Raw genomic sequence first — 15,312 nt, 5'->3', positions numbered from 1 at the left:
GTAGGGGCAGATAGGGGGAGCAGCCTGGGTAAAGATAGGAGCTCATTGGGTGCTGGTCACCTGAGCTCACACATAGAGGGTGTATATAAGGTGGGCACCATCAAAGAACAGGGTCAGTCAGTCAGAGCAGAGCAGAGGAAGAGGAGCAGAGCAGCCCCAGAGAGTGAGAGAGGAGAAGAAAGAAAGACCCAGAGAGGGGGAAGCAGAAGAGAGGACTCTGAGAACCCAAAGTCCATCAGCGGGTGAAGAGTTGGCATCAGGGTACCGGAACCCAAGCTGGTGGGGGGCAAAAACACACCCCAGCCAGAGACCGGAGGCCGTGGGCAGCGTCTGCCACGGCCACCCACCACATCCACCACGAAGGCATACCACGTGGAGGGTCAGGGAACCCAAGGCCAAGGGTCTCCCAACAGAAGGCCCGAGGGAGCTGGACCTGGGTGGATCACTAGTGGGGACGGCCAGAGAAAGGACAGAAGGAGAGCTCAGGGTCACGCTCCGGACTTGCTTGGGGGTTGGCTGGATCCAGGACCTGGTGGATGCAGCACGGCTCGGGAGGTCACTTGAAGCTGGAGTGACCGGAACATCAGCAGTGAGTAAATACCCTAAACTGCATAACCCGACTCTGTCTTCCTTTAACACCTATGCTGCACCACCACAACCCCCATCCTCTGCACCTGACCCCCTGAGGCTATACCCCACCCGTTGGGGGTTATACCACCAATAGCTGCACCAACACCATCAGCCTCAGCGGACCCTGCTGCAGCGGCGGCCATAGTGACCGCAATACAACGGGTGGCGTAGTCGACATTAAGAACTTATTAACATCTGTAGGACTGCCACATACAACTGAGTTTGACACCCTGGGCACGGACCGGGTCACAGCCACTCGGAAGACTACAACTCCCATCTGATCCGGCTCCGGATATTCCCCCTAAAGAATATGGCCCAGGGGGCGCGTCACATATGTTACAGCAACTGTGGCAGCAGCGACGAGCCCTGATGCAGTATGGTATGTCGTATAGCCTGGGCTAATGCAATACAGACATGGTACAAATCACACTTGCGGAGTGGTTACAGATAAAGGACCTCTGCACCCTTATGCACAGATTTGAAATGGTCCTAAGATGGTTAGCACTGACTATGACATCATCAACATCCCTATTCCGGTCATCTACAGGCTGGAGCACACTTTGAATAGTCTGCGAGAGGAGGTGGTTCCAGAGGAAGAGGAGGATTCGGAAGAGATAACAATATCTCTAAGTTCCAGACTGTTGTCACACAGGCAGATGCCAAGGGAGGGTGGTGGATTACAGCGATCGAGGTGGGCTTGTGATATCAGACAAACTATTAGTGAAGGTGCAGGAGCCAAGGAACAAATGGATTAGGAAGACATGATGGGCGAGCAACAGTCAGGAGATGAAGAGGATAATCTCTCCTCTCTATTGTCCTTGGTTGGCGGGAGGGGACAGAGGAAACAAGCATCAGTGTTACCCAGCCACCAACATAACATAGACTTGGACCTCATGGAAGAGCCCAACACATGAGCGCCTTCTTGCTGCACTATCTGCAACATGATGTCTGTATTGTTAATGTACATTTTGGCAGATGCTTTCCGCCCTGGAAAGTGACCCGCGCATGTTGGAGTATCAAAACACGCTTTTACACAACTTTGAGAGGTTTTCCCCAAGAAAGCAGTGAGGCACACAGTATGCATTGCAGCTCTAGACTTCCAACCTCAGGAATGTCAATTCATCAACACCAAAACATTAACAGCAGCAGTGTAAGTGGCAGAAGCAATTTCTGTGAGTCCTTTCACACATTTATTAGACCAGCTGGTGCATCAGCACAACAGAGTACACGTGGTGAACAACTGGAGAGGATGGTGCAGGAATATCTTGAGCTCAATATCATTACCATCATGGAGTGTGGCTTCAACTCGCCTGTAATGCCTTGAAGCTTCTATCATGCCTGGCAGCAAGGGTAATTTCAGAACGTGTCTTCAGCGCTACTGGTGGTGTCCTGATGGATAAGCGCAGCCGGCTGTCCCCTGAAAGTGTAGACCGCCTAACTTTCATCAAGATGAAAAAGTCAGGGATCTCCAAGGACTTTTGCACCCCAATCGCAGACTAGGCGATGTTGTAGTTTTTAGTGTGGTGCATTGATCTCGCGTAATTGCAGTCTGTGATATTTGTCATGGCTTCTGTGCTTGCTGTTGCAGATGTTAGCAATCATTTTTGGAAATGTGGAGACTCCTGATTGGGTCTCCATCTGCTGGGTTCGCTGTAGTGGAAGAAGTGTCAGTTAACATTATACTATTTCTACTCTGGTGACATTGATGCCACTTTTGTGATGTCAGCCCCTAATTTTTGGAAATGTAGAGACTCCTGGTTGGGTCTCCTTCATATGTGTTGCCTGTAGCAGTAGGGCTCCCAGACCAGCAAGCTGCCACTTACTTTCAGTCAACTACCTGTGTTACTATCCTTAAATTTTTGTACCAATTATACTCTATGAAACCTAATGTTTGTGCGACCCGAGCAACGAGCCCAATGTTAGTCTATGGGAGACCCAAGCATTTTTGCAGGGTCACCACCGGCAATCTGTAGAAAGCCTAAAAAGTGCCCAAAACGATAGTGACAGTGCTTAAATGACATGGGGACAGCATTGGGATCGCCCCAGGAAGCGTTTCTGACCCTCAGGTCACTGCTGTCAACAACGTGGTCAGAGGTATTAAGCCACTTTTATGGACTCACAATAAAACGCTCAAAAGTGAAACTGAAACTGTTTTCCTGTGAAATATGTTAAGGGACATCCTTTCCAGGGTAAGGACTTGTGTATAAGGTAAAATAAATAACCAAAAACAAAAATACTCCTCCACAACTTGGGCTATGTTCACAAGTAGCATTTTTCATGCGTTTTTGCACTTTTGTATTGCTTTCAACTGTGACAAATGCATTTACAGGGAAATGTCATTTTAACATTTTACAACCTTATCTGGCCATGTGCTGTGTGACACATGCATACAGTGCTGAAAAGACATGGGAACAGCATGGGGAAGACCCCTGGAAGCATCTCTGACACCCAGGTCACTGCCTAAAAGTGTGCCCATCAGAAGTGATCCTTGCCGCATCAGAAGATGCAGACTTGCAACTATCCCCATGCAAGTCCTTGTCCCAGGGCAGTGTTCAATTGTACCTCCCCCATTCCTTGCAATGCAAGCGCAAATATGCAGGCAACCACCCACCCAACCGCAGGCTGCAATAATATACTGCTAGCTTGCACTTGAAATGGAGCCTTTTAGTTTGGAGGAGGCCGAAGCTGGCCACTACCTCATGGCTGCGTCGGTGGCGAGGTCTCCATACTCAGTCCCCAGCCACCACTATTTGTCCCGCGAACCTTCCCCACACTTTTCTTAGCCTGGCCTGCTTTAGGGCAGCATTGGACAAGCCCACCAGACAACCAGAGACTCCTCCGGTGGGCCCTGGCTTCTCCATCAGGGGAGTTGAGAGTGCCAAGGTGAGGAGCATGATGATGATAGAAGTTAGCATCTGCTTTGTTTTCTTGGAATGCAAGTGTAAGTGTGCAGCCTGCCACCCACCCACCCCCAGGCTGCAATACCATACTGCTAGCCTGCTTGCACTTGAAATGAGGCCTTTTAGGCTTGTGGAGGCAGACGCTGGCCACCATGTCATGGCTACGTCAGCGGCCTGGTATCCATACTCAGTCCCATGCCGCCCTGCGGCTCGGTGTCCACACTCGGTCCCCAGCCACCATGGGGCGGCCGGGTGTCCATAAACGGTCCCCAGCCACGCCTATTTGTCCTGGTGTGCCTTATACACAAGCGTGCATACCAAAACATTACCTGTGCCCTCCCCAGTGCATTTAGTGAGAAGGACAGCCTAACCACAAACACGTGGACAAGTGAATGTGGCCTGGGATGGTCCATCTCACTGATGCCTTCACACTGGGTTAATATTGTGGAAGCCGGGACACAGTTGGACACTGGGATGCAACACGTCCTCCAAACATAGAGGATTGCGAGTTCAGAAGGTAGACAGCAGCAGTGGTCGGCCTCCTACACAACGATTAAATTATTCATGATCATGAAGTCATCCATCTCCTTAGCTTTCTGTTCCTTGGAATGCAAGCGCATGTATGTAGTAGCAGCTAGGCCTGAGGTGGTCAGCGTTTTGTCGCATATCCTACCTCCTCCGAGGATTGCTGGATGTTTTCCTGCTACTATCCCAGTTCTATGACTCCCGTTAAAACAAAGCTTCAGGTGATGAATGATGGATGAGGTGGTGGCAAAGGAGAAAGAGCAGGAGGAACAGGGACCATTCACATCAATATCAGGCCAGTCAACCACACATGTCTTGTAGGATATGTTTCTGTACCAAAAGGAGCAGTTCGGCTACACAGTTATAGGGCATACAGTGAATGCAATGCCTATCAAAAATTTCAAGGCACTCCAATGCCACTTGGAAGTGACATGGAGATCAGAGGGCCTTAACTAAACCATTTTTTCCATTTCTAGCAACTGGGTCTCCTGTACACTGCTGGCCTAAGCAGTGAATGGAAGGCTTTCCAAAAATTATGAGGAACTGCAATGCCCCTTGAAACAGACGTGGATTACAGCGTACTAAAAACCTTCTACCCATTATTGGGGAGTGGGTCTCCCTTAGTGTTCACCTATGTATTGAAAAGCAAAAGCTAACTAAAATTAGAAGGAAATGCAATGCCTGTTGGTAGAGTTGTGGAGGCTAGAGGTAATTAAAAACAGCATTTCAATGCCCCTTGGAAGAGCTGTGGAGGTCACAGTAGCTTAACAAGATGATTTTAATGCCCCTTGGAAGAGACGTGGAGTTCAGAGTGGTTTAACAAGACTGTTTTAATGCCCCTTGGAAGAGACGTGGAGGTCCCAGTGGAATAAAAAGACAATATCAATGCCCCTTGGAAGAGTGATGGAGGTCGCAGTGGAATAAAAAGACAATATCAATGCACCTTGGAAGAGTGGTGGAGGTCGCAGTGGAATAAAAAGACAATATCAATGACCCTTGGAACAGACGTGGAGGTCACAGTAGCTTAACAAGACAGTTTTAATGCCCCTTGGAACAGACGTGGAGGTCACAGTAGCTTAACAAGACGATTTTAATGCCCCTTACAAGAGCCATGCAGTACAGCATATTAAAAACATTATTCCCATTATTGGGGAGTGTGTCTCCCATAGTCTTTGCTTATGCCTTCCAAGCAAAAGCTGACAAAAATTAGGACGGAGGAACTTGCAATGCCCCTTACAAGAGCCATGCAGTACAGCATATTAAAAACATTATTCCCATTATTGGCGAGTGGGTCTCCCATAGTCTTTGCTTATGCCTTCCAAGCAAAAGCTGACAAAAATTAGGACGGAGGAACTTGCAATGCCCCCTACAAGAGCCATGCAGTACAGCATATTAAAAACATTATTCCCATTATTGGGGAGTGGGTCTCCCATAGTCTTTGCCTATGCCTTCCAAGCAAAAACTGCCAGAAAATTAGGACGGAGTTACTTGCACTGCCCCTTACAAGAGCCATGCAGTACAGCATATTAAAAACATTATTCCCATTATTGGGGAGTGGGTCTCCCATAGTCTTTGCCTATGCCTTCCAAGCAAAAGCTGCCAAAATTTAGGACGGAGGAACTTGCAATGCTGGCAACATGGACCACGGTCACCCTGGTGGTATAGTGGTGGTGGAGGCTGAGGATAAGGAGAAGAGCAAAAAACAGCCAAAACGAGAAAGCGTATACCCATGTGTGGGTGTGAAGCCGTGCATGGGAATACACCTCCCGAAATAACACAGTGAATTTGACTTTATCACTCTGCTGTCATTTGGTGGTGTTGAGAAGTCTGGCCCAATCCAGCCCTTGTTCATTTTGATAAGGGTCAGCTTGTCAGCATTGTCAGTTGACAGGCAAGTGCACTTAACAGTTATAATTCCCCCAGCGGCACTAAAAACACGCTCCGATAACACGCTAGCGGCAGGACAGGCCAGGACCTCCAAGGCGTACAGAGAGAGTTCATTCCAAGTGTCCAGCTTGGATACCCAATAATTAAAAGGCACAGAGGAATCCCGGAGGATGCTGGTACGGTCGGCAAGGTACTCCCTCACCATCTTTTGAAACTTTCCACTCCTTGTGAGAGTACCCCGCGCCTCAGGGTCTGTAAGCTGGGCGGGTCTCAGAAAACTGTCCCAGAACGTTGACAGTGTTCCCCTGCCTCTGCTGGATTGGAGTTGAGTCTCTCTCGCCTGTACGCCTTGGTTGGGTAGAAATGGGCCCCCTTACTTCTTGGGCGGGCTCTTGTGTGACTGCATAGGTTGCAGCAATGATATATCTGCCCTTGTCTTATTCATTGAATTCAGGTTTTTCTTTTTGACCCACAGGTACAGGCATATAAAATCAAGCACCTAATCATGCAGCCTGCCTTTGCAAACATTTGTGAAGGAATGGATTGTTCAAAATAGCTCACTGAATTTTAGCGTGGTAAGTCAATGTACGTCATTTTTCTCCTCCTAAATATTCCATGATCAACTGTGAATAAAATTATTGAGAAGGAAAAGTATAAGTAGTTAGGAACCGAAGCAACTCAGCGATGAATTGGCATGCCAAGGAAATTTAAAGAGTGACATCGCCTTGAACTGAGGCATGTAGTGTACAAAGCATTAGAGTTCCAAACCTCCTCTGGCATTAACATTGCTCAAAAAACGTACATCAGGAACTTCATGACTTGAGTTTTCATGGCTAAGCAACTGCATGCAAGTCTTACATCACCAAGCACAATACTAAGTGTTAGATGGAATGCTATAAAGACCTCCGCCACTGGACTCTGGAGTTTTAGAAATATGTTCTGTGGACTGAAGAATCACGCTTCTCTATCTGATAGTCTCATGGATGATTCTGGGTTTGTTAGGTTCCAGAAGACTATATTGCTCCAACAGAAGAGTTTGGTCAAGAACTGATGTCATTGGACTGTTTTCCAGGGGTTAACCAAGACCCCTTAGTTACAGTTATTTTCTGAAAGTTATTAGCATTACAAAGCTGATGGCCACCTTTCTAAAAGTGCAGCTACCAGGAGAAAATTAACTTTGTGGCTCTTGGAAGTCATTAAATTTTAGTAATAGAGGCATGCCCAAAGCAGCTGCAGGCAGCTCAGCATCTGTGGCAGGCATATGACTCGCCCCCTGGGCCGTGGGGCACTCGGGACCGGGCTTCAGGGCAATGCTGGGAGTAGTAGTGGTGACCTGGTCCCGTGGCTCAGGGTGGTCAGACCAGTGGCAGCATTTTATATGTTTTAGGTAATGTCCGACTACGCCACCCGTGGATTGCGGTCAGGGAGGACCACCGCTGCAAGGCAGACCGCTGAGGCTGGTGTTGGGGATGCAGCTGGGAATAGTACCACTCCCCACGGGAGGAGTGTAGCCTCAGGGCAGTGTAATAGGATGTTGGAGGTGATGGTGCAGGCGCCGCAGTAATCACACAGAGTCCAATAATGCAGTCCAGGGTCTTTTACTGCAGAACTTATCACAGACCCACCAGGAGTACAGGGTAGGAATGGACCTGGGTGTCTGAGGGCATTCGGGTGAGCTCCACTGGCCAGGGTGAGTGGGTAGGCCTACCGTTCTCTCTCTGCCCTTGCTGACTATCTCCCCCTTTAGTGGTATGATAGCCCACGTCCCTGAGCTTGCCGTGTACTACGCCTGTATGGCTTGCGACTCGGGCCTTAGGTACCTGTAGCTTCTCCGTGCTGTACCGGTCCCTCTGTGTGGCGGAGCCTCCAGGCTTCTTAGGCCAAGGGACCTGAAATCCCTTGCGGGTTGGTTATCTGCTGCAGGATCTGCAACCCTGACAGCCTCGGACTCCAGTGTCCGGTTGTGTAGTCTCTCTCTGCCAGGACCGGCTCTCGTCGCCTCTGTCCCTGGCTTTCTGTTCCTCCTTTGCCTCCTGGACTCCTCAGCTGCGGCTGACCTGTCCCTCTCTTCTGGGTACCCTTCTGGATACTTCAGAAGTGTGCCCTGGTCTCTCTAACCCTGCCCTCCATACCAGTTTTTATAGGGGCAGCCTGCTCCCCCTACTGGCCTGGGACAGGAGGTGCAACATGCAAATGGTCCATGACCAGAGAACCTCCCTCCTGCTCTCAGACACAGCCTTACAAGTTTGTGGCATCCAGGCCTGGGGTGACACATTCCCCCCTAGGAAAGCTTAGTACTCCGGGACTAAACAAGAAACACGATACGGGATATAAATTACAACATAAACATAACAGAGAAGAAAATAACAAACAACACCACATATTGAGTTCTTTAGGTCACAGTATGGCCTGTGACCGGGTGTCCATTTCACTCAATAAGGCGAAGTCTCAACCGGTGTGTGTTAGAACTCTCCTGTTAGTTTTTTTCTAGTTTGCTGGTCACATGACCATTTTTGCCTATTTAATCCGGCTCCGCCCTCCTGGCCTTGCTGGACTTCATTGTATTTTCTACTCTTGAGCTAGCTTGGTACTCTGTTACCTTTCTCTGTTAGTTTTGCTAGGTCTTCTGACCTCTATGTTCTATGTTGTGTGTTTGTCTTTACTGCTACAATTTCTGCTAGGAGGTGTCCAACTTTATCCCAGTCCCTAGTTCTTGTAGGGATCCCTCCGTTGCATCTATAGGTCTTAGTACAGACTAGCCGAGGACTTTAGCGGGTCTGATCGCAGGATCAGGTTCCCCGTTACATCGTAGGGATCCAGTTTAGTTCTATTGTAGGGACAGATCTCCTGTCTTTCCTTAGTGCTTGTAGCAGATCATAACAGTGCGGGGACCTGTCCAAACCAAACCCCAACGTTGGCCCTGGGCGTGGCTGCAAGGCGAAGCAAACTACTTTGGACCACTCGGGACCACGCCAGACAGGTTTTTCTTCCGTGGCCGTCTTCGCAAGAGGCACAAAGTGCAACTATTTACAAGGTAGTTCCGGTTATCCAAAGTTCATAACCTGTCAGTCCATATATCTAGACAAACTGGAGAAAACACTATTAGTTACAGGTAACAAACATATTAAATATATACATGGTACATTTAGATCTTGTACCTATATCCTCCAGCGAGCTGGTGTTTGATCCCTAGTGCTCCTTAACCCACTGTCTGGTGGTGGACCAACCTGGCTTTCCCCACTATCATTGAGGGTACAGCTACTAGCTGGGTGTACAGGCAGGCAGGCAGCTGTCTGCGGGTCCTTTGGCTTACCGCAGGCATGGCAGGCTCACTGTCAGCAGAGGGTTGACTCTCCTGGGCTGCTGGCATGGGTTCTTCCGCCTCTGGGGCCGCTTGCTCTTCTTGATCTTCCTGTCCTCCTGTAGGCTCCTGCTGGGTAGGCTGAAGGAAGTGTAGGACGGGTACCACTATTGCGCCATTTATCTGAGTCCAGGTCCGGGGGAACTCTCCGAGAACTGTGCTGATCATCTCTTCCTTGTCCTCTGCGGGTTCAAGGTCATCTTGATCTTCATTTGGACTCTGTAGTTGCTCGGGGCACCGTTTTAGGTGGTCTCTGGAGACGGTGCTAGTGGTTTCTCCTCCATCCTTGGTAATCACACATACTTTCGGGTTGTCGTGGTCGGACTGCAGTACTGTGTACGGGTCTCTCTCCCACTGGTCATCCAGCTTGTGTAACCTTCTCTTCCACTTCAGGACCTGCTCACCAGGTTCCAGGGGACCAGCAGGGGCGTGTTGGTTGAAGAGCCTCTCTTGCTTTTCTCTCGCTTGAGCGCGACTCCTCTCCACACTCTCCTGTACTTTCTTGTACTGTAGCCTCCGTTCCGTATCCCAGTCCACATCTGGGGAGGTGTTCTCAGGTGTCAGGACTCCCATCTCCAGGTCGACCGGCAGCTTACTTGGTCTTGCTCGGATCAGGTAAGCCGGGGTGCAATTTGTAGCATTCACTGGGATATGGTTGTACAAGTCAATCAGGTCTGGCAGCTTCTCCGGCCACAGGCTGCGTTCTTCCAGGGGTAACGTCTTGAGGAGATCAATGACCATATTGTTCATCTTCTCACACAGCCCGTTGGTTTGCGGGTGGTAAGGCGTTGTCCGAATCTTCCTACAGCCGTAGAGGTTGCAGAACTCCTGGAATACTTCAGCCTCAAATACTGGACCTTGATCTGTCAAGACCTGTTCCGGATACCCATGTGGACGGCAGAAGTGTTGCTGGAAGGCTCTGGCCGCTGTTTGGGCTGTCAGGTCTTTAACCGGAACCACTACTAGGAACCGGGAGTAATGGTCCACAATTGTCAGGGCATAGACGTAGCCCGACCGTCTTGGTGCCAATTTCACATGGTCCAGAGCTACCAGCTCAAGAGGCTGCCTGGTGACGATGGGCCTCAAGGGTGTCTGCTGGCTGGTATGGTCCTTCCTTCTGAGGTGACATGGGCCACAGTCCCTGCTCCACTTCTCGATGGCCCTTCTCATGCCGACCCAGTAGAACCGCTCTCTCAGTAGGAACTCCAGTTTCTTCCACCCGAAGTGTCCCGCTCTGTCATGGTAGGCCTCCAGGACCATTGCTGCATCTCGCCTTGGGACCACTATCTGCCAGGTCAGCTCGTGCGTCCGGTGGTTGACAAGCCTTCTGCACAGCTTACCCTCGTAGAGGAATAGCCTGCTTTTCTCCTTCCATATCTGCTTGGCTTCCTCTGGAGCGTCCGGGCCAGGGCTAGCGTCTTCCTGGGTTAACATGTCTTTCACCAGGCGTATTGCAGGGTCGCTATCTTGCGTTTCAGCCCAGCCGTGGTGGGGTAAGGGGTTGAACATGACGGTGGTTAGGTCTTTGTCTCTTACCCGGTAAGAATGCTGAGTGGCCCCATACCGGTGGAACGCAGGGAGCTCTATTTCTTCCAGCTCTTCCGAGTCGTCTTCTCCTTCAGGTAGGTGGGGCATTCTTGATAGGGCGTCTGCGTTGGCGTTGGTTCTGCCCGCCCGGTATTTGATTGTGAAGTCATAATTGGATAGCCGGGCCATCCACCGCTGTTCTAGGGCACCTAGTCTTGCATTGTCCAGATGTGTCAACGGGTTGTTGTCCATGTACACGGTGAACTTTGCGGAGGCCAGGTAATGCTTAAACCGTTCTGTGACGGCCCATACCACTGTAAAGAATTCTAGCTTGAAGGAGCTGTAGTTCTCCGGGTTTCTTTCAGTGGGCCTCAGCTTCCGGCTGGCATACGCGATCACCCTTTCTCTGCCCTGTTGGTTCTGTGACAGTACGGCTCCCAGCCCCACATTACTGGCATCTGTGTGGAGGATAAAAGGCTGGCCATAATCGGGGTAGGCCAGGATCTCATCCCCCGTGAGGGCCATCTTCAACTGGCGGAAGGACTCCTTTTCCGGCTTGTCCCACTTGAAGGGTGGCTTGTGACTTCTGGATTTAGATTGCCCTATCAAGAGGTCCTGCATAGGGGCTGCCATCTTAGTGAACCCGGGGATGAACCTTCGGTAGTAGCCTACCAACCCGAGGAATTTCCTCACTTCCTTGATGTTAGAGGGGCTTGGCCAGCTCTTGATGGCTGTAACTTTGCCGGGGTCGGGGGCTACTCCCTCTGGACTCACCACGTGTCCTAGGTATTGGACCTTCGGTTTTAACAGGTGGCACTTTGAAGGCTTCACTTTCAGGCCGTAGCCTGCCAGGGCTTCGAACACCTCGTCCAGGTGCTTTAGATGGTCCTCGTAAGTCTTCGAATAGACGATCACGTCGTCCAGGTAAAGGAGGACCGTCTTGAAGTTTCGGTGCTCTAGACAGCATTCCATCAGCCTCTGGAAGGTCCATGGTGCGTTGCTGAGCCCGAAGGGCATACAGTTGAACTCACTCAGTCCCATAGGGGTGGTGAAGGCGGTCTTCTCCTTGTCAGCCTCTGCCACAGGAACCTGCCAGTACCCGCTAGTAAGGTCCAAAGTAGAGAAGAAATTAGCTGATTTTAGAGCTGATAAAGACTCCTCTATCCTAGGTAATGGGTACGCATCTTTATGGGTGATACGATTGATTTGTCTATAGTCCACGCACATTCTCATGGTACCGTCTTTCTTTTTTACCAAAACCAAGGGAGCTGCCCAGGGGCTACAGCTATCTCTAATGACCCCAGCTTCTTTAATTTCTCTCAGCATACCTTTGGCGTTCTGATAATGTGCAGGGGGTACAGGCCTGTGTCTCTCTTTTATTGGTGGGTGGCTTCCCGTGGGGATATGGTGTTCTATCCCTTTTACTCTGCCGAAGTCTAGCGGGTGCTTACTAAAAATTCTCTCGTACTCCTGAACCACCCGGTAGACTCCTTGTTTTTGGTGCAGGGGAGTGGAGTCAGCACCCACATGGAGTTTCTGTGAACGGGCACCCTCCCATGACGGACATCAACTACCCCCCGGGCTGTCAAAATGGTGGGCCTGCTGTCTGAGTACACGGGTTCTACCATGGCTTGGTAGTCTCTGCCTCTCAACCCGATTGCAGTCCGACACCAGATCATCATTTCACTTTTGGGAGGCATGAAAATGGGGAATGGGTCACTCATTCTTACGCTACCGATCTCACCACCAGACAGTTCTACCTGCTGCCGTCTCATCAGGGCTCTTATCTCTTTCTGGAGGACCCTCTGTTGGCTGGAGCTCGCATTCATCGCCACCTGCTGTAAAATCACAATTACTTCTGAAAGACAGTTTTCAAATACATTAGTTCCCACAGTTATCTTAGGGTGACTTTCACGACGGTCAATGTCCACAATGATCACTCCCTGTGGCGGCAGTTCCACCTTACCAATCTTGATGGTCATCTCTCTGAACCCCACCTGCGGCATGGGTTGGCCATTGCTGGCAATGATGCTTAAGTCATCGTCTGGGTAGCAGGTTATGTCAGCGTCACTCCAGTACCGCTTGAAAAGTACGTAGGGGATGGTAGTCACTTGACACCCGGTGTCCAGCAGTGCACTCATGGGGATACCGTCCAGCACTACGGGTAAGACGGGGCGTCCCCCCACGTACATATCACGCCAATTAGACGGGCCTTATGACCTTATGCCTGGGGGTTGGCCCCCTGCCCCAGGTAGGACCCATTTAAAGTACAGTACCTTGCTATGTGTCCTGGCTGACTGCAACGGCGGCAAATTGGCTGTCCATCCTCAGTGTAGTGGTCGGCGGGCCTCCCTCTGAACGGCGGGATCCTCCTCTGTCGACGCCACGGGACATCCTCCGGACTGGAAGCCAGCTCGATTGGTCTTGACGGTTCCACCTGCAATGACTGTACGGTCCTGGTTAATGCAGCCACACTCTTTGTTAGCTCCTGGACCTGATGGTGCAGGTCTGCAGGCTGGGATGGATTTAGGGCCTGTGCATCAGCCCCCACAAGGTCTGCGGGGTAGGGCGCTGCCCCCTGGTGGTAAGTGATGGCAGGGCGCCGGGAAGCTACAGCGCCACCTGGTGCGGGTTCTCTGAGCACCTGGATGGCCCTATCCTTGAACTGCGCAAAAGTCAAATCGGGGTTCTGTAGGGCCATGAGGTGCAGCTGGGTCCTGTGGGCGCTGGACAGCAGACCTTCTATGAACTGGTCAGTCAACAGTTTATCAGAGTCCTGCATGCTACCAGGGTCAGCTTGTTTGATAGCTCTCAGGGCTTCTTGCATGTTCAAGGCATAGTCTCTAATACTATCCTGGGCCCGCTGCTTACAGCTATAGAACCGCATTTTGATTTCTGCTGAGGTACGGGTATCAAAGGTACTCCGCAGCCGGGTCAGAATGTCCTTTACTGTCCTTTTCTCCTCATCTGACCATGATTTCACTTCCCGCTGGGCTGCACCGGTGAGCTGCCCCGTCAGAATGCTCACTTTCTGTTCTTCAGTCAGGGGATAAACTTTGAATAAACTGTGCATTCTTTCCCTAAAGTCAGTTAAGGTATGGGGGTCCCCTTAGTATTGGGGTAGCCAGGCTGCTCCGGGGATGTAGGGCATAGAGAATGGCATCACCGCTGCTGCAGCCCCGCCGGTTGTAGAGGGCCCCTCCGCGTCCGTCATCTTCCTCCCCCCTAGTTAAGCGTGGCCTACCTTCCGACGATCCTCTTCTGTAGGCCGCGGCTCCGCTGGTGCTGCTCCGTGTGAGGACCTTGCGTCTCATCCTGGTGACGTCAACGTCGCTCTCTCTCCCTTCCAGGACCTTGCGCAGCGTCGGTGTGTAGGGCGGGGCTTCAAGTCTCGCGCGCTTTGGACATCCACGCCCCTCTTCTTTCCGCGCGGTGACCTGAAGATGGCGGGAAAACTGCTGAAGATGGCGGGAGATGGCTGAAAACGGCGGGAAACGGCTCCGGATGGCGGGAAACTTATTTTTAAGGTAAGTGTACAGTCTTTTTCAGGAACGCAATACTCGTTTGTGGCAGGTTGGTCACAATCCTGCCAACTACGCCAAAGCTAACTCGCCCCCTGGGCCGTGGGGCACTCGGGACCGGGCTTCAGGGCAATGCTGGGAGTAGTAGTGGTGACCCGGTCCCGTGGCTCAGAGTGGTCAGACCAGTGGCAGCCTTTTATATGTTTTAGGTAATGTCCGACTACGCCACCCGTGGATTGCGGTCAGGGAGGACCGCCGCTGCAAGGCAGACCGCTGAGGCTAGTGTTGGGGATGCAGCAGGGAATAGTACAACTCCCCACGGGAGGAGTGTAGCCTCAGGGCAGTGTAATAGGATGTTGGAGGTGATGGTGCAGGCGCCGCAGTAATCACACAGAGTCCAATAATGCAGTCCAGGGTCTTTTACTGCAGAACTTATCACAGACCCACCAGGAGTACAGGGTAGGAATGGACCTGGGTGTCTGAGGGCATTCGGGTGAGCTCCACTGGCCAGGGTGAGTGGGTAGGCCTACCGTTCTCTCTCTGCCCTTGCTGACTATCTCCCCCTTTAGTGGTATGATAGCCCACGTCCCTGAGCTTGCCGTGCACTACACCTGTATGGCTTGCGACTCGGGCCTTAGGTACCTGTAGCTTCTCCGTGCTGTACCGGTCCCTCTGTGTGGTGGAGCCTCCAGGCTTCTTAGGCCAAGGGACCTGAAATCCCTTGCGGGTTGGTTATCTGCTGCAGGACCTGCAACCCTGACAGCCTCGGACCCCAGTGTCCGGTTGTGTAGTCTCTCTCTGCCAGGATCGGCTCTCGTCGCCTCTGTCCCTGGCTTTCTGTTCCTCCTTTGCCTCAGCTGCGGCTGACCTGTCCCTCTCTTCCTGGAACCCTTCTGGATACTTCAGAAGTGGGTCCTGGTCTCTCTAACCCTGCCCTCAGTACCAGTTTTTATAGGGGCAG

This window comes from Phyllobates terribilis, unplaced genomic scaffold (assembly GCF_046119375.1).
Source record: "Phyllobates terribilis strain yellow unplaced genomic scaffold, ASM4611937v1 Scaffold_4__5_contigs__length_816908805, whole genome shotgun sequence".
Taxonomy (NCBI): domain Eukaryota; kingdom Metazoa; phylum Chordata; class Amphibia; order Anura; family Dendrobatidae; genus Phyllobates; species Phyllobates terribilis.
This window is presented reverse-complemented; position numbering follows the sequence as displayed.